The following is a 20497-nucleotide window of genomic DNA, read 5'->3' on the forward strand; positions in this document are numbered from 1 at the left end:
GCAATTTATTAGAGGTGCAATGAATCTTGAGGAATTCCCGCTCTACGCGCACTGGCAAACGATGTTTACTCAACAATTTCTCAAATGAGAAATGTGTGTTGTGAGAAAGGATTAGCGAACACAAAAACGACAAACGGGAGAAAGAGATTTTTGGAGGTTGAAGAAAATTGGCAGAAAACATCTTCATTTTATCTTTCGAATAATGTGATTCATACCACTTCGTTTTGCCAGAAAGAGATTATTATTGCTCAAAGAAGGAATCGAGTCCTCCGAGGAAATTACCCAGCGCAAATTAGAGTCGACTATCGATTGCGGCATTCGTACACAAATAATTTTATAATGCAGTTTCATCAAAGTGATTTCTTCGATATGGGGAAATATTCACTACATAATGTCATGTATTTCATATTCTTCATTATCAAATCCATATCCATGGCTCCTATCGGTATCGAATTATCATTAACACCACGATTTTCGCTAAATGCTCATTTCAGTTCGGCCTGCAAAAAACTTTTCTGAACTCTTATCCATCAAATTGGATAAGAGTTCAGAAAAGTTGGAGCCTTGAAAAGAGCCGTTGATTATATGCTAAGCTAATATAGCACGCTCTCCACGGATACTATGGGCCAGCTGGATGTCCTTGGGCATGATGTGACGCGTTTTGCATGGATAGCATACAAATTGGTATCTTCGAATAGGCCTCCTGCAGTGTCACAACCGCGGAACTTTGGAAGCGCAAGTCGGTTTTGAAGTCCTGAGCAATTCCACGAATCAAATGCTGCAAAGGTAGATTGCGGATCAGCAATTCGGTCGACTTCTGATAGCGACGAATTTCACGCAAAGTTCCCGGTCGATAGCGATGTGGTCACACTCCTCGCGGCTGGTGCACTTATCCGAGCTGCTTTCGTGGTGCCTTACCACCGAAAGACTAACGAGCTGTGTGCTTGGCCCCACACAAACGAGTCCTCACGGTGTGAGAGTAGAGTAAGAAATGAACGAAAGCAAAGCGCGAGTGTGTGTTGTTTTTCACCGTCGGAAAAACACACTGAACATTTCGCCCCCCGCGCGTAAGAAAAGAAAATGGAATGAAAGTGCGATGGCGAGCAACGACGACGGGCAGAATAGTGTTGACCCCACGGGTGTGATAAACAATCAACGGCAACAAAACCAGCCGATTATCCCCGTGCCGGCGGTCCACTATCAGCAGCAGTTTATTCCCGTCTCTGCCGCCCAGCAACAGCAGTACGCGCCCTTTCCGCCCCACCAACCGCAAGCACAGGTCGGTAGGGATGTGTTCGTGCAAATTTTGCAAATGATGCAGCAGCAGCACCGAGAGATGATGACCCAGCTGATTCAACAGCAGCAGCAAAGTGATGAGAAGCATGAACGCTTTCTCCGTACGATCGCATCGTCAATCAACGTGCAGGTACCACCGAATCCGGAACAGATCCTTGACTCTTTGGCCGGCAACATCAAGGAATTCCGGTTCGAGGCCGACTCCAACGTGACGTTTGCGGCTTGGTACTCGAGATACGACGATCTCTTCGAGAAGGATGAAGCAAAAGTTCGTCTTCTTTTGCGAAAGCTGGGTGCATCGGAGCACGAACGGTATGTGAGTTACATTCTGCCTAAACTTCCGAAAAATTTTAGCTTCCTGGAAACAGTGGCCAAGCTCAAGAGCCTGTTCGGAGCAAAAGAATCGGTGATCAGCCGTCGTTACCGATGCCTGCAGATAGCGAAAAATCCTGCAGATGACCATGTGGCATTCGCTTGCCGCGTAAACAAGGCTTGCGTGGAGTTTGAGCTGGGTAAGCTCTCAGAGGAGCAATTCAAGTGTTTGGTCTACGTGTGTGGTTTAAAATCGGAGAACGACGTCGAGATTCGCACCCGCCTCCTCACGAAAATAGAAGAGAGAAATGACGTGACGTTGGAGCAACTTTCGGAGGAGTGCCAGCGGCTGTACAACCTGAAGCACGACAGCGCCATGATCGAATCTCCGTCCACGTACGACCAAGTACAAGCGATAAGAAAATTTGGTGGGAAGTGGTGCGAAAAGCGTGACCGTGAGTCACCGAAACATCCTTCCAGTGACACCGACAGGAAACCAAATTCGCCATGTTGGTTTTGCGGTGGATTCCACTACGTTCGGGACTGTAGATACAAGAGCCACAAGTGTTCCAAATGTGGCCAGTTCGGGCATCGTGAGGGGTACTGTGCCAGTGCCAAACCCCGAAAAACTGGAAGGAGGCGCAGGAAGCAACCAGTGTCCGCCAAGGTGGTGGTCATCGATGTGTGCAGTGTGCAGCAACGACGCAGATATGTCTCCGTGGGCTTTTCTGGAACAAAAATTCGCCTGCAACTCGACACCGCCTCAGACATCACCATCATTAGCAGGGAGATTTGGCGGAGCATTGGCAGTCCTGCGTTATCGTCAGCAACGTTGAAGGCGAAGACGGCATCTGGCAGCAAACTATCGCTCGATGGGGAGTTCGAGTGCGACGTCACCATCGGAAGCAGTACACGACGTGAGCTCATCCGTGTAACCGAGAAGCAGCTGCAGTTACTCGAATCCGATTTGGTCGACAGTTTCAACCTTTGGGCCGTCCCTATGGACACCTTCTGCTGCCACGTGTCTGGAACGCCAGTGTCGACAGGTGCACTCAAGTCGTCTTTTCCAGAGGTCTTCAGCGAGAAGCTTGGCTTGTGCACCAGAACAAAAGTGAAGTTGGAGTTGAAAGAAAACGTTCGACCCGTCTTCTGTCCGAAGCGTCCGGTAGCTTACGCTATGTATGATACCGTTGATCGCGAGCTCGACCGGTTAGAGAATTTGGACATCATCACCCCGGTCGATTATTCGGAGTGGGCCGCTCCGATCGTCGTAGTCCGCAAGTCCAATGGCTCCATCAGGATTTGCGGAGACTACTCAACGGGTCTGAATGCAGCTCTCCAATCACAGCAGTATCCACTTCCACTTCCGGATGACATCTTCGCCAAGCTAAGTGTAAGATCTTCAGCCAGATAGATTTGTCCGACGCCTTCTTACAGGTGGAAGTTGACGAGCAGTACCGTAGTTTGCTGACGATCAATACGCATCGTGGTCTCTACCTCTACAACCGCCTGCCGCCGGGTTTGAAGATCGCGCCTGGCGCATTTCAGCAGCTCATCGACACAATGTTAGCCGGACTGAAGGGCACTTCTGGCTACCTCGATGACGTCATCGTCGGCGGAGAAACTGAAGAGGAGCACGACCTCAATCTACGGGGTGTCCTGAAGCGAATCCAAGATTTCGGATTCACGATTCGTGTTGACAAGTGTTCGTTTCGCAAGCAGCAAATCCGATACTTGGGGCACATCGTTGACAGTCGCGGGTTGCGACCAGATCCGGCGAAAATCGAGGCGATTTTCAAGCGATTTTCAAGCTGCCGCCTCCAGCCGATGTATCCGGTGTGCGATCGTTTTTGGGGGCCATCAACTACTACGGCAAGTTTGTCCCCAACATGCGCATGCTACGCTACCCGCTCGACAATCTCCTCAAGGTGGAGACGAAGTTCAGCTGGAGTCCGGAGTGCCAGAAAGCGTTCGACCGGTTCAAGCAGATTCTCTCGTCGGATCTTCTCCTCACACACTACGATCCGAAGCGGGAATCATCGTTTCTGCTGACGCTTCATCCGTTGGACTTGGGGCTACCATTAGCCATAGGTTCCCAGATGGAACCATCAAGGTGGTCCAACATGCATCCAGGGCGCTCACGAAGGTAGAACAGGGCTACAGTCAGCCCGATCGCGAAGATCTGGCCATCATCTTCGCCGTCACGAAGTTCCACAAAATGCTCTTCGGACGGCACTTCCGTTTGCAAACCGATCATCGCCCGCTGCTTCATATCTTCGGCTCTAAGAAGGGAATTTCAGTGTACACTGCGAATCGCCTGCAACGCTTCGCCCTCAACTTGCTGCTCTACGACTTTGAGATCGAGTACGTGTCCACTGAGAAGTTCGGCAACGCAGACCTGCTCTCCCGGTTGATCGACCAGCACATCAAGCCTGAAGAGGACTACGTCATCGCGAGTCTCAATCTGGAAGAGGATATTAGGTCAGTAGTAACTAATACGGTTAAAGTGTTGCCTCTCAATTTCAGAGTCGTTGCGCAAAGCACCCAAGCAGATCCGCTGCTCCGTCAAGTCCACCGCTACGTTCAGAACGGCTGGCCCCAGTCAACACTCGATGGGTCAGAACTTCGCCGGTTCCAATCAAGGCAAGAATCGCTCTCTGTGGTGGATGGGTGTATTTTGTTTGCCGAACGACTCGTCATCCCGTCGCTGCATCGGAAACGGTGCCTCGAACAGCTGCACCGTGGCCATCCGGGCATGCAGCGAATGAAAGCCATCGCTAGGAGCTACGTGTACTGGCCTATGTTGGATGCTGACATCGTCAGTTTCGTCAAGGCATGCCAGCAGTGTGCGTCTGTAGCTCGATCACCTCCTCACTCTCCACCGGTGCCGTGGCCCAAATCGACCGCTCCGTGGCAACGCGTCCACGTCGATTTCGCCGGTCCAATCGAAGGCGACTACTACCTGCTCGCTATCGATTCGTTCTCTAAGTGGCCCGAGATCATCCGAACGACCCGCATCACCTCTGCTGCGACCATCAGCATCTTGCGTGGGTTGTTCGCGCGGCTGGGTATGCCCGTAACCTTGGTCAGTGACAACGGTACCCAGTTTCTTCTTCTTCTTCAATGGCACTAACGTTCCTAGAGGAACTTCGCCGTCTCAACGTAGTATTACTTGCGTCATTTTTATTAGTACTTAGTTGAGATTTCTATGCCAAATAACACGCCTTGAATGCATTCTGAGTGGCAAGCTCTAGAATACGCGTGATCACAGTGCAAGTCGGAGGAAATTTCTTTGACGAAAAATTCCCCCGACCAGAACGGGAATCGAACCCGAACACCCGGCATGTTAGTTATGACGCTAACCACTCTGCCATGGGAGCACGTTTACCAGCGCCGAACCCAGTTTACCAGCGCCGAACCCAGTTTACCAGCGCCGAATTCGCCGATTTCTGCGCTTCCAATGGCATCGAGCACCTCACGACAGCACCGTTTCATCCACAATCAAATGGCCAGGCGGAACGATTTGTGGATACCTTCAAGCGAGCCGTCAAGAAAATCCGAGAGGGGAGAGGATCCATTGAAGAAGCACTGGATGTCTTCTTGCTGACGTACCGAAGCACGCCCAGTCGTGCTCTGCCGGATCAGAAGTCGCCATCTGAGATCATGTTTGGTCGCAAAATCCGAACGTGTCTCGAGCTTCTGCGTCCACCACCGGTACGTGTCCCAGTGCCAACCGACGATGACCGCAAGCAACCGAGGTCCTTCAACCGAAACGAGACCGTGTACGCCAAACTACATGGTCGTACCGGTTGGAAGTGGGCTCCTGGTGCCGTCGTCGAGAAGATCGGAGACTTTATGTACAACGTGTGGGTCGAAGATCGCCGAATGCTACGCTCGCATATCAACCAACTTCGGAGTCGCCTTGCTGCTGGCGCGATACCGAAGCAACCCACTGTACATGCCACCTTAAACCAACATTCGCTGCCGCTGGACATTTTGCTGGATGCCTGGGATCTCCCAAGCCAATCACCAGGTCCATCTTCGCCAGAGCCTGTCTCCAGTGCTGAGAGAACCATGGTAGGTTCCGGGCCGACACTTGCAACGTCTACGCCATGTCATGAGGTCTCGGCGTTCGTCCCGTCATCAGCATCGTCATCATCAACAACAACAACGCCAACATCGACAGAGTTCGAGTCCGTTGTCGAAGTAGAACTAGCTGTAGACATCCCTAGGCGCTCTTCACGACTACGAAGACCGCCAGTAAGGTTTGATCCGTACCACCTCTATTAAGAGGGGAGATGTTGTGGACAACCCTATTTTGCCGCGCTCGGATACGTTATTCATCCGACGCAGCTCAGACCGCAGGGCTCGCGTGCGACAGCATGACTGTCACTGAGCGATGCTGGAGATGCGCATATATGTGTTTTTAATGTGGTTGTCACTTGTTGTTGTTTACATTGTTATTGTTGTGGACAGAGTCATTGTTTATCGTCCATAGTGAAATGTATCGTTTAGTCATGTCGTGATATTGTTCCAGTGCAAGTCCAGGATCCCGCGGTACAAAAGTTTCCATTTTCGCATACATTTGTTCTGTCCATTTGTCCAACAGAGCTGTCAATAACGAGCAACTTATTGATGAACAACGGAGGGGAAATCGTAGGATTTAAAGTCTCCGTGAACAAAGGAAAAGGTAGAAGAATGAAGGGGAATACTTGCCAAGAGTATAAACAGTGGATCTCGCTTAGGCAAACTTTCGTTCGGCATCGGACTGTTGAGCAATCCAGTTCACTTTGCTTTCGCTGCGCTTCGATCTAAGATTGGACCCCACCAGTGGTAATCCAACTTGGACATCGTCGTGTGGATTTTTCAGTTCGTTTTTGGCGTTATTCATATCGTGTGTTTTTCTTTCCGCGTCATAAATTGGACGCTTCGCGTAGATCACACACATGAAGAAGAGGAAGGCATGCTCGAGTCCTGCAAAAAACGAACGCATTGCCAGGGGCAATAAAATTCCGAGGCAAGCGTCATCTAATGTTGCATGCGATGTTGGTGCAGTGAAAAGCGCTCGCACTGAACCGAGCCTTCGCGAGTGTGACACCGCATCGAACAACAGCGAAGTAGGCGATTTCGGCGCGTCGGTCGAAAATGTAAACGCCGTTACCTCTGGGCAACCAAAATCAAGCTCCTCCCGCTGGTGATGAAGGCGGTCGCTCTTGACAAAGTCATCAGCGAATTCGCATCTATGGATGTTATAGCAAAGAACAAGCTGTGTGACATAATTCAGTCTTTTTCCAAGCTGTTAACATGGTTTGTTTTCCGTCATCATAAGGGCTTCGTTGGTGCCTTTGAGAATGCATCAATGCATTAAACTGACGTTATGACGAAGCAGGCGTTAAGGTTGAGCGCCAAAAAAATATTTGGGGAGTACCAAGCATTTTGAATGTCTTACTGGAATGTTATAAGATATTTGGGTTCGCGTGCCAATCGCAAAACTGCCTTCAACTAAGATTGCATTTTCGCTAATATTGATAATAATGAAGCATTGCTACTGTTTTCGAGGTTGTTATTACCAAAAAGAGTTTATTTTGCTTGTTTAGTCACCAAGAAAGTAAATGTTGTTCTGGAATTTTGTATGTGATTAGATTTCGCTTGCCAGTAGCAAAGCCTCCTCCGCTAAGGGTGACAGCTGCGCTTCCCTCGAGCATGAGAAAGTAATGCAACTTTTTTCGAGGCCAGTAATATTAACATAAGCGTTTCTTTTGAGAATAGCGCAAAATGATGAGAAGTGTTTATATTCCTAGTAGTTTCAAGCCACCAATGTATGGCGACTTATATAAAATAAGAGTGTAGTTCTACGTCAACAATGCGGTCGTATCTTGGACACAACCTCCTATAATTTTTTAGATAGTTGTACTAAGTTGAGATTTCTTATGCCAAATAACACGCCTCGAATGCATTCTGAATGGCAAGCTCTAGAATACGCGTGATTCACAGTGCAAGCCGGATCAAATTTCTTTGGCGAAAAATCTCCCGGCCAGAATGGGAATCGAACCCAAATCCCCTGCATGTTAGGTGTGACGTTATCTACTCCACGGGAGCCACGTGAGCACATCAGCATTATCTAACGAAAGTGGCGAACGTACGGATGCGGGCAGCCTTTAGGCAATTAGCGAAACACCATCGGAGGAAGAAAATGGGATGATATCGCAGATAACCGAAAAGATTCGATCGTCTGGAGGAAGCCATAACGCATCTCACCAAAACAATGTGCACGTACGAACGACCGGCAAGTTAAACGCATTTCGACGCTGACGAAGTGCTCCATATGGACGGAGTGCTCCATATGGTTACGGACATTCCTGCTAAAAACTGTGGTAATAACGGAACCGCTTCATTAAGAATTTTGAACTAGGGTATCGCTAGGAAATGCTACCAACAACGATCAAAACATCTGTGTATCTGCTTGGGTTAAGAGCTTCAGAGCATTGTGAGAGTAGCCAAACTACGGCCAACCCTGACAGAAACCGATTGTTATGAACAATGTCCAGCGGTACCTGGAGTCTATGACGCACACAGTAGCAGAACACGAGGGGTTCGCAAGAATGGAACAAGGACCAGACAATTTCGTACACGAACGTCTTCTCTGTAGCATTAGGTGCTGTCCTTGTAAAGGAGGACAGGAATCAAGCCCACATTATCCCATTCGTTTCTAGAGCCTTTACGAGAGAAAGTTTCCACCGATCCTACGGAAAGCGTTGGCAGCGATTTGGGTGAACGTTTCACACCTGAATCTTACGAGGGAATAGTCAGAGAACCCTCACTCAAGCAAATGGTTGGTCATTGTCTCAGTTCGTAAAGTTCGTATAATTGGACATATTTTATGTCCACGGAAGAGATAACATCGCGCACGCATCGTCACGGTTGTACAGCGGAATTTACACTCTGTTGAAGAATAATCTAGCCTTCGGGGGTGTTACTTCACGGATCGCGGTAACAAAGCAGATGGGAGTAGCTTTTCCAAATTCGTAGTGTCCTTTATTGTTCAATGTTCGGATCACTTTAAATTCCTGTTCATATAAATAAAATATTTTATGTTTAGGATAAGTTTTAAATAAATATTTCTTACGTTTTAGTGCTTCTTCCCTATCTTTTATCCTTCATTTATACTTCCGCAAACTGTCTGTTCCGACTTCCGATTGATTGTTTCCCTAATTAATATATGTGTTGAATTTGGCGTTTTAAATTAGTTCAAGCAAATTGATTGTGCTTATCACGTACTCAAATTTATACTAACCAATCCGTACTTTTAGATTAAGTTAGATAAGATTTAGAATAAGTATCTTCGATAAAGATTAATTTTAGTACACTTTTATAAATACAGCGATATAATCTCTTCTATTCACCTTCTAACTTTGATAAAACAATCTTTATTTCTATAGATTTCTTCTGTTTATTCTCTGAAACTTTTGACAGTTGCTATTGTTTTTTTTCTCTCTTTCTCTATCCCTATCTCTCTATTTGCATCGACACACCCCAACCCAACACAGACCAATTTCGCCCGTTCATAGAGACGCTGCTGTTGTGGGAGCGTTCGACACCGAGGGGTCCGGTGACACTCCCCCCCAGTTTGCTGACTCCGCCTCTGTGTCAGCTAACTCCTCTTTGTCCTTGACGTCTAACACAGCGACCTTTACTGCAGGTCTTTCGTACACGCCCTTTGCTGTTTGGATAGTCACCCTGCGTACTTGCCCATCCTTATTCGATGTGCCTATCACACGGCCCTTCGGCCAGCAGTTCCTCGGATGATCCGCATCGACGATCAAGACTATGTCGCCGTCCTTGATCGGTGGAGCTTTTTGGAACCATTTAGAGCGTCGGGTTATTTCCGGTAGATACTCCCGGAGCCACCTCTTCCAAAAATGATTTGCTAATGATTGTGATTGATGCCAGCCACGCGTAAGAGCGATTGAGTTGTCTTCCAGGAGGGACCACGGTTTAAAGCCATCAGAGCTACCCAATAGCCAATGGTTCGGAGTGAGCACGGGAGCTGCCTCATCTTCAATGGGAACGTGGGTTAGCGGTCGTGCGTTGAGAATGCCTTCAACCTCAATCAGCGCGTTTTTTAGCTCCTCATCGGTTGGGCGAACAGATAGCTTGATCTCCGACAATGTCCGCTTGACGGACTGAACAAGTCGCTCCCAACATCCTCCCATATGGGGAGCTGCAGGAGGATTGAAGCACCAGGAAGTGCTCGAGGTTACGAACTCTTGTGCCATCCTGTTTTGGTCGACTGTTCGTAAGACCTGTTTCAGCTCTCGCTCCGAGCCAATAAAGTTGGTGCCCCTGTCGCTGTAGAATACAGCCGGTGTACCTCGCCGTGCAATGAAATTGCGCAGTGCCATTATGCATGAATTAGTGGTTAATGAGCTAGCTAGTTCTATATGGACTGCGCACAAGTCAAAAGAACCCCCCATCTCTTCTCAACCCTTCTCCCGATAGCTACTTCCATTGGTCCGAAATAGTCGACCCCAGTGTGAGTAAACGGCGAAGCAAATGCTGCTAGTCTGCCACGTGGAAGATCGGACATTGCGGGAGGACATGGACGAGCATCTCGTAACTTGCAGTGTTGACATTTCGATCTGACCTTTGCGTATACTCGTCGTAATCGACTGATACAAAATCTTTGACGGATGTCATTGATAACCGATTCGTGATTTCTATGGTGGAACTTTTCATGGGAGTTGCTTACGACGAGATCCGTTACGGGATGATCACGGGGTAAAACAATGGGGTTGATGGCATCTGTTGGAAGGTTTTCGCATGCGCCTGTTCTGCCTTGCATACGTATCACTCCTTGCTTGTCGACAACAGGATTTAACTTGTACAGTGGACTTCGTTTAGGCAGTATTGGTGAGAGCTTCTGTCCAAGAAGCCTTCGTTCTTCACGGAATACATCTTGCTGAGCCGTGCGAAATTGAAAGTTTTCTGCATGGCGGAATTCGTCTCTTGTGATGATTCCGCTGACCCGTACATCTTTGGGCGAGTATTTTTGAGAAACCGGAAAATGTAAGCAGTGACTCGAACTAAATGTTTCCAGTTTCGAAAATTCTTCGGTGAAATTACCTCTTCCACCGCTTCAAAATGTACGTGGACAGTAGAGCGCATCTCCTCCATCGGTTCCTCTAATTTTACTGGCATCACTGGCCAGTGGTCCTCAGGCTGCCAGAGAAATTCAGGACCTTTAAACCACCTACTTTCACTGGTTATCGATGGACTCCGCAGCCATTTCGTGCCTTCGTCGGCTACGTTCCACTTTGTTGGAACCCACCTCCAATCAGATACGTTAGTCAGGTCCAGGATTTCACTGACTCTAGCGGCCACAAATTGACTGTAACGGCGATGGTCCGCACGAATCCACGCTAGTGCGTTCCTGGAGTCTGACCAAAAAATACACCGAGAAACCTTGATCGACAATCCCTGGAGAATAGAGTGTGCTAACCTAGCACCTATGAGCGCCGCCTGAAGCTCCATCCTAGGGATAGTTAGATATTTAAGCGGCGCTACACGAGTCTTCGCGCTGACAAGAGAGCATTCAGTTGTCACGTTTTCCGTGAATCTGAGATACGCAACAGCGGCACTGCTGTTTTCACTGGCGTCTACGAAAACGTGTAGCTGTACTTTAGTGTGATTCTCAGCTGAGGTTTGAAATCTGTAGCATCGTGGAATTCTCAGACTTTCAATCGCTGGAAGAAGCTTTAACCATGTTTGCCATTTCTCAAAAAACCGTTGATCCACTTTCTCGTCCCATCCTACACCAGTCCTCCAAATCTCCTGCAACAGCACTTTGAGGTACATAAGATAATTGGCGATGACGGATCGTATATGGTCATCATGGTTCGTAAAACTTCACGTTTTGTTGGGATGCGATTGCCTTCGAGCAAATCTTCACCCAATCGGGCCCTATTAATTTTATAGATGAAGCAGTCCGTTTGGGTACACCACCACATGCCTAGCACCTTTTCGGTCGCAAGATCGGACGACAAGTCTAGACTTCTTTCTGTACAAGGATTACCGTTAAGTTTTAAAAGGACAGTCGCAGAATTCGACATCCAATTGCGAATTTTGAATCCACCTTGGTTGTGGATGAACCAGACGGATTCTGCTAGTTTGATAGCTTCCTGCTCGGTCTCCGTGCTACACAACATGTCGTCCACGTAAGTGCATTGCACGATCGCTCTTGCGGCGGCCGGGTATTGTTCGCTGTAACGGTCGGCATTTATGTTCTTCACGAACTGCGCGCTTGTCGGTGAGCAGCACGCTCCGAACGTCATCACCTGAACTACATACGTACTAAGCTTGCTTTCATCGTCTCGTTGGAAGTATCGCTGACTCTGCTGGTCTTTTTTCCGCATTCCAACTTGTTGGAACATCTCGCGCACGTCCCCTACTATCGCGATACGGAATTCACGGAACTTGAAGAGAACGAATACTAGCGGCGTAAGAAGATCGGGTCCGGCAAGGAGAGCTGAATTAAGTGAAACTCCGTTTGTCACTGCAGCCGCATCCCAGACGAGCCTTATTTTCCCTGGTTTATTGGGATTAGTAACGGGGAAAACTGGTAAGTACCAGACACGTTCGTGATTTTCGTCTAACTCTTCGGTCGACAGCTTCCGTACGTACCCTTTCGAAGCGTATTCTGTCAGTTTCTCCTTCACTATCTGCGCTAGATTTGGATCTTTTTGCATCCGTTTTTCGAGGTTATAAAACCGTTTCAGGGCCATAGACTTATTGTCGGGCATACGGACGTTGTCGTGTCTCCATATTAAACCAGTTTCATACCTCTCCCCATTGAAATGGGTAAGTTCACGCAACATCTTCATTGCTCGTTCATCTTCTTGAGAATGAGCAGCCATTGTAGGCGACATTATACCGAGACTGTCGAGAGAGAAATACTCCTTCATCGCACGTTCCATGTTGTTATCATTCACGTGATCGCACTCACGAACGTGATACGTATAGTGAACCATACTCACGGACTGACCCGTTGAAGCACCTCCATAAATCGACCAGCCTAGATTGGTTTTAATAGCAATTGGTTGACCAGGCTGCCCCTCACGACTTTTCCTCACAAGCGTCACGTTTGCATGTTGAACACCGATCAAAATACGCGGCCGGACGTTTTGGTATGATCGTATGGGAAGACCTTTCAAATAATAATTTTCACGTTGAAGTTGTTCTGCTTGAAGGTTTTGACTCGGTAGTTGAAGCTCCTTCACTGTTCGAACGTTATTGAGATGAAACCGTCTCCCTTTGTGTCCAGAAATGTCGAGATCAACACTTCGTGAGCCATCCTCCGTTCGATGCGTACCACCGGTCCACTTGAGGCATAACGGACGAGATTCTCCAGAGAGGTTTCAACTCATCTGCTAACTTTTCGTCCATGAGCGTCAGTGAAGATCCATCATCTAAGAAAGCGTAACAATGCACCACTATTCCGCTACCATACAGTACTACAGGAATATAACGGAATATGATAGCGCTGGATCCAGATTGATGAGTGTTACACGACTGCTCCTCTCGACTTGGACCAGCTTTCACTACCGATGACTCTGCATTGAGTTTCTTGTGCAACAATGAATGATGCTTGAACGTGCACCCGTTTACTCCGCATTCCTTCGATTCGCACCCTCCTTTGTGTTGCTTCAGACATTTACGACATGCTCTTGCTTCACGTATGATGGCCCATCTTCCGTCGTAGGAGAGACCCAAGAAACGACCACATTTCGAAAGAGAAGCACAAGTTCCTTTACAGACGATACATGATTTAGTATAAACTTTCTTTTCTCCAGTCGCCTTTGGCATCCCTGATCCGTGTGGAAAACCTTTCCTTGATTCCTGCTGTTCAGCGTGTGTATTCAGGAAAGCTTTGGATTTTTTACGTGACTCGTGACCCTGGTTGTTTCCTTGGTTTCCACGTACCTCACAAACCAAACATGCATCTTCGGCTATCTTGTAAGTCCACTCGCTAAAAGTTGTCAGGTTAACCTTCCGAATACTTCTAGTGTGTCTCGCCCACTCTAGCTTCATCGAGGCGGGCAGCTTTCCCACCAACTCGTTCAGTAACGAAACATCTCGCATGTACTCCTTCCTTCCACAAGCAGCTATCGTTGTTTCCAAGTTCTGCACGGCTAACGCAAAATCAATCATTTTATTCATCGAGTCGGCTTTCACTGGTGGCATGGCTAGCAACTTATCCTTCAGCGAATGTATCACGAACTGTGGCTGGCCAAACCTCAGCTTGAGGGCGTCCATTGCCTTGCGTACTGTCGACGGGTGTAACAAGAAGCTCCGAACTGTTGCATATGCATCTCCTTTCAAACAACTTCTTAGTCGAATCATATTTTCATCATCGGTATAACCGCACATTCGTGTTGTACTCTCGTAAGTGGAAGCAAACATAGGCCACTCTTCTGGGTCTCCTGTAAACACTGGCAAGTCCTTTGCGACGACATGACGAGTAGCGAGTTGGTTACGAGTCAGGCTACAGTTTAACTGGTTGCTGGGCGTAGAGTTTTTCTTTCGCTCGGTCAGTCTATCCTTTTTTGGCGTGGATCGCTTCGGGGGAATGAATTGAGTTTGCTCTTCATCTGCTGACGATTCTACACTGCTGTCATCCGATTCCGTTTCTTCAAGGTCTGATTCTTCGGCATTCTTGTCGTTAGCGTCCGTGGGTTCGCCCTTTTCTTCATCACCTTCGTCCAACCATCTCTTCACCTTCGAATCATTATCTTCCTCCTCTTCGGCCTCTTCTTCTTCTGATTCTTCCTGGTCTAGACCCGCTAGTTCTTGAAGTACACTAAACTGTTGGTCCATCAACTTTTTCTTCTCTTCTAACAACGTCTGTTCAGCTTCGATTTTATGCAGCTTTAATTGTAGTTGTGCTCTCGTAGATTTCTTGGAAGCCCCCGAAGCTACTGACGGTGCCTTTGATGTCTTTCCAACTTGACGATTCGTCTTCTCATCTGGAACTTGTTGCTCCGGCACACCAGTTTCCTTCGACCTAGATTGCTTTTTCTCCTCCTTTGCCGCCCTCGAATGTTTCCCTATTCGATGAGTCTTCTTTTCCGTTGGGGCACGTTGCTTCGTTCCACTAATACTACCTGCTGGTTTCATCTTTTGATCGAGCGTTTTCTTCGCTTTTTTTGTACAATCATTACACCGCCAAGATTGATCCGCGATTTTATCGTCAACACCCACGCAGCTGTAATGATGCCAATCATCGCATTCATCTCACTGCACCATACGGCTATTGTCATCTAACGCACACGTCCGACAGCTAAACCCAGCTGTTTTAGAATTCTCACCGGGAGTTTTAGATGAACTACTTTCAATAGAGGGGTTTTTGTTTGTCGAAATGGGTTTGAGAAGGGGATCTTTATTTATCTTTTTCTCATTTACATCGATTGGGGGGTTTCTGTCGTTCGCGCTTATAGAAATCGTAGCTGAGCTCTTACCTTGATCGGCAACTGCCGCTGAATGGCTAACCGGATCAGACATCCTTGGTGTAAAACGAATTTAAAGATTTGTTACTTCACGGATCGCGGTAACAAAGCAGATGGGAGTAGCTTTTCCAAATTCGTAGTGTCCTTTATTGTTCAATGTTCGGATCACTTTAAATTCCTGTTCATATAAATAAAATATTTTGACGTAGGACTACGTCTAACCGGAAGATATAGGGGGTGAAATGGAAATCTAGGCACTGAACAAGTACGAAAAAATGCAAGATTTGGAACGCTTATAACTCGAGCATTTCTCAATAGATCGCAAAGGTTTTTGCATCAATTGATAGGAAATATATCTACGCATCTATCATAACGAATAACATTTCATTTTTCTTGAGATAAATAATTGAATAATTGTGAAATATCAAGCATTCTCAAAATTCACTATGTGCCCATTTTTTATTGGTCCATTTTGTGCTCCTCAAATCGTACCGACCAAAACGGGCAACCAGAGCAGCAGCGAAATAGAATGAAGCACGATTGGAAAGGAAAAAGAAAAAAATGAACGAAACATTGGTCGAAGTCTCACACATGCGTAATTCTCGAGCCAGCCAGTCAGCTTAAAAATCCCCGCTCCGCTGCCGTAACGATCATTCTCATTCAAACCGTACACCACATCGGTTCGCATCACAACACATCAACAAACCAACCCAAGCACCCATGTCTGGACATGGTAAAGGAGGAAAAGTGAAGGGAAAGGCAAAGTCCCGCTCGAACCGTGTTGATATGGAGTTCCCCGCAAGGGTAGCTAGGCCGAGCGCGTTAGTACCAGTGCACCAGTCGCCGCCGTTATATAGTTTCGGCCGCCGAAGTGATCGAGTTGGCTGGTAAAGCTGCTCGCGACGATAAGAAAAACCGCATTCAGAACAGAACACATCAAGACAACAACAGGCAGTTGCAGCGAGTGGCGAGTGGCAAACGCAATCGCAAAACGGCAGCAGGTAGCAGAAGAAAAAAGTTTGTTCTTTTTACAATCTGCTTTGGTGGCAAATCCAGAACAAGGCGGCATCGAGGGCGTTCGAAATGGTTTTTTTTTCAAAACCACGAGTACTAAGTTTTCTAAATTGGAACCATTCCATAAAACAAGGCGCTTTTCAGGGCCATTAAACCTTCCAAAAAAAGAGTTTAGGAAATAAAGTTCAATGCGTTCTAAAACATTATCCAAAATAATAATAAAACACAAATTGATGTTTTCATAATTTGTTTGCCAGGATCTGATGAGTATGTGAATTTGGCAGTAGTTCTGAGCTTATTGATAGTTGGGGACTTTCAAGATTATTCAATTTTCACCAACTCTTAAATTGTTTCCAGATTGAAAGTACAGTAATTTACAATTAGTTCGACATTTAGCTAATTGGACGGACATGTAATGCGACTTATTTAGTTGGACATTTTTGTAAACATAGAGATCTAAATTATGACCGCACATTGAAAGTCGACACTGTACCACTGTCATCGCAAATGTTCAATTACAGGTTCAAATCGCCTCCAATGCGACACTGAGTGGCGCTTCGGTACGTTGCATTGAATGTAATTTACTGTAAAATATGTCACAAGCTGGATGGGAAGAAATTTTCCAACTGTGAAAGATGAGGCGAGTGGCAAATGCAATCGCTAAACAGAAAGGTTTAGCCGAACAAGATGGGGATATCGAGTGACAACAAAACAATAAACTCTTTAGATTGAAGATAATTTTGTGATCCTGAAAAGGACCCTTTTCAGCCTGCATGTGAATCCAACGAGCGAACAAATCGTAATGAATGTATTTTTTTTGCCATCGCTCCCTTTTAACGCTCATTCGTTCGTCTCGTTGGACTCGCCCCTCTGGCTGAGTCTGCCGATTTGTCTCTATCCTGTGAGTGTGTACCGCTAGAGTATAAAACACGCGGACCCCAAAAAAATATCTTATTTTCTTTCAAACCGTAAACCCGTGTGGTTGTACGGCATCGGCACCGTGGACGTAACAAAGGAGGACAAGTTAAGGAAAAGGCAAAGTCTCACTCGAACCGTGCAGGTCTCCAGTTCTCTGTTGGTCGCATTCACTGATTGCTCCGCAAGGGTAACTAGGCCGAACGGATTGGTGCCGGAGCACCAGTATACCTAACAGCGATTATAGAGTTTCGGCCGTCGGAGTGCTCGAGTTGGCTTGCAAAGCTGCTCACGACAATCAGAAAACCCGCATCAAGAACAGAGCAGCTTCGGTTCGGCGCTCATCAAGGCAACAATTAGTTTCATTGAGTGGCAAACTGCTTCTCCGGCACGTCGCATTAAATGTAATTTACTGCACAATATGTCACAAGCTGGATAGGAAGAAATTTTCCAACTGTGAAAGCTGTGGCGAGTGGCAAACGTAATAGCTAAACAGGAAGGTTTAACCGAACAAGATGGGAATATCGAGTGATAACAAAAACACAAGGTTCTTTTCAACCCTCAACATATTCATAAAGAGTAAACAGTAAACTAATCCATTTTTCAGGTAGATAGGTAGGTATTCACGTAGGAGAAGAAAATAAAACAATGTATTTAAAATATATATTTAACAAAAGCTGTCCCATTTGTATAGTCCTACGTCACTCCGGTTATGTCCCTGACATTACCCACCCGTCTTTTATGTTTAGGATAAGTTTTAAATAAATATTTCTTACGTTTTAGTGCTTCTTCCCTATCTTTTATCCTTCATTTATACTTCCGCTAACTGTCTGTTCCGACTTCCGATTGATTGTTTCCCTAATTAATATATGTGTTGAATGTGGCGTTTTAAATTAGTTCAAGCAAATTGATTGTGCTTACCACGTACTCAAATTTATACTAACCAATCCGTACTTTTAGATTAAGTTAGATAAGATTTAGAATAAGTATCTTCGATAAAGATTAATTTTAGTACACTTTTATAAATACAGCGATATAATCTCTTCTATTCACCTTCTAACTTTGATAAAACAATCTTTATTTCTATAGATTTCTTCTGTTTATTCTCTGAAACTTTTGACAGTTGCTTTTGTTTTTTTTTCTCTCTTTCTCTATCCCTATCTCTCTATTTGCATCGACACACCCCAACCCAACACAGACCAATTTCGCCCGTTCATAGAGACGCTGCTGTTGTGGGAGCGTTCGACACCGAGGGGTCCGGTGACAGGGGGATAGCCTCGATCGAGGCAACCTCGGTTTTCGGTCGTAACGGAAGCTACTACAAGAGATGCAATGCTACAATCAGTGATGCAATCTTTCAAAATTGTGGATGGCCCGGACATCTGCACAAATTCCAAACAGTTGAAGACGATTTTGCTATTCAAGATGGTATATTTGTAAAGTCACACACGAAGGTCATTCATCAGCTGCAAAATTTAATTTCATTCTGCCCAATGGCGCATGGTGGTCTGTCATAGCTATAGAAATTGAGAAGAGGGTAGAAACCAACGCTGTGAATGGACGATCTGCGAAAATCATCCCGATAAGAAGTTCCTCTGCTCCCAAGACTGTTTAATTTCTATTCAGTGAAATTTCTGTCCTGGCCGTTGTCGATCGCGGAGTTTGATTGCCAAACAAGTGAAGTCGACGTATTTCGTTTACAGAGAACAGATACTGAAAACGATTTCTGGACTGGCTTACCGGCGCACATCGAAACCGGAAACTGACCGCTATTTTACACGAGCGAGTACAAAAGCTAGTGTTCACGCCGAGAGATTAACACAATCTACTCTACTCCGCTAATCCCTCGGTAGAATGGCCTCGTGCAAAAATGAAATCCTATTTCCTTCTAGGTATTTTATGGTGGTCGAAGAACAGAACGGCACTTTAACACTAACCGACGATTCAGGTCAGGCCCTAAAGCGCCATGTATCGCGCATTAAAAAGGTAGATCCGTGGCGCGACTCCAAAGATGTAAGCGGTAAACATCAGAACATCAGAAGGGTGATCAAATGAACAAAGCAGCAACATTCCACTCGTCCAGGTTCCAGAGTGTTCTTTGAATAATAAGGTTCATGCAGTGAAATTCCACGTGCTGAAAATGAAAATAATCAGGAATAATTAGATCATGTCTTTCGATGAGAAACAAGTGATGAAAAAACCCGTTAAAATCGGAACAAAAATCAGCGGCTCTCTTGTTCTCGTTTGTTTTGATTTAATGATTTGACAGATATGCTGAACTGCTGAGTAAGCGAGTACGGACCAATGAGTAGGTATATAATACTTATGACAGACATACAGCTGTACTTGCGTTGTACTTCGAAAACTGTATGTCTGTCACCATGTACAGCGCTAGAACCATGCAAGCAACTCGGTACAATCGCTGTACCTGTACCGACTTATTTTACCGCTGTACATGGCTACAGTCGTACTGTGCGCAGCGCCATAGACGGTTAGTGGTGGGTAGCATGAACAAATCGAATCAGAACACTTGGCAAACATTCTTTTCACTGACTTTCTCTTGAGTTAATAACTCAGATTGGAAACATATTTGTTGTGTTAGATAGTTTAGACGCTAAATAAAAACCTTTTTCATTGAAATATGTGGTGAAAATTGGAAAAATTCTGATTGTCAGTTTGACATACGTTACAATGTACAACCAAAGTATGTCTGTCATGGTACGATAGTACCTGTACAACGCTGTACTCTTACAGCGCAAGTACAGCTGTATGTCTGTCCCTGGTATAAGGTATATATTCCCTATAGGTATTAATATATCGTTGACAACGGGGCTCTGGCAACCCTATCCCAACCAATGCAAATTGAGCGTAGGCAGCATAAAACAGGGCTCGCGCTTAGGGGGCTCACGTATTGTTTAATGTTTGGAGTCATACATGTTAATATTCGATTACGTTGGATAGTTTCCTTCGGCAAGCGATGTTTGGATACCCATCCGGAAGCTTCCTTGGCGATTTGCAATTAAAATCACTGCTGGAGAATCCCACGGAGCACTTCATTTTTAATTTTTGTCTGTAGGGTTTGCATGAGTTTTTCATCAGTTGGCAAAGTTTTAGTTTACAACTTTTTCAAGGTTTATTTTTTTCTACCATTTTGCAAATATTTCTATGGAGGAGAGGGAAGATGTGAGTGTGCTCAATATACCCCTCGATAAAAGGAGCTTATTAAGAAGTTCCCATCATCTCAAGAAGTGCATTCATAATCGATACTGGCAACACGTCACCGTGGGGAGAAGATATGTCATGTTATTACATAGCACTCTCCTCGATCCCAGACCGACCTCGAGGCAAGATGTGTAGACGTGTGCAGTAAATAAGCACTCTGATGCGCCAGGTGATTTCCGTCTGGAGTTTGGGGCCTCACAAATATCAACTGCAGGAGCTGATTAAGTTTGGCCTAA

At 46.1% G+C, this 20497-nt stretch overlaps 1 protein-coding gene and 1 pseudogene across 1 annotated transcript in view; both read left to right on the forward strand.

Annotated features, from left to right (window-relative positions):
- Window positions 1–20497, forward strand: part of LOC129761241 (uncharacterized) — a 138316-nt gene that overhangs the window by 10280 nt on the left and 107539 nt on the right. The gene's annotated exons all lie outside the window — the stretch shown is intronic.
- Window positions 1097–5898, forward strand: LOC129761239 (uncharacterized protein K02A2.6-like; annotated as a pseudogene).

This window comes from Toxorhynchites rutilus, chromosome 1 (assembly GCF_029784135.1).
Source record: "Toxorhynchites rutilus septentrionalis strain SRP chromosome 1, ASM2978413v1, whole genome shotgun sequence".
Classification (NCBI taxonomy): domain Eukaryota; kingdom Metazoa; phylum Arthropoda; class Insecta; order Diptera; family Culicidae; genus Toxorhynchites; species Toxorhynchites rutilus.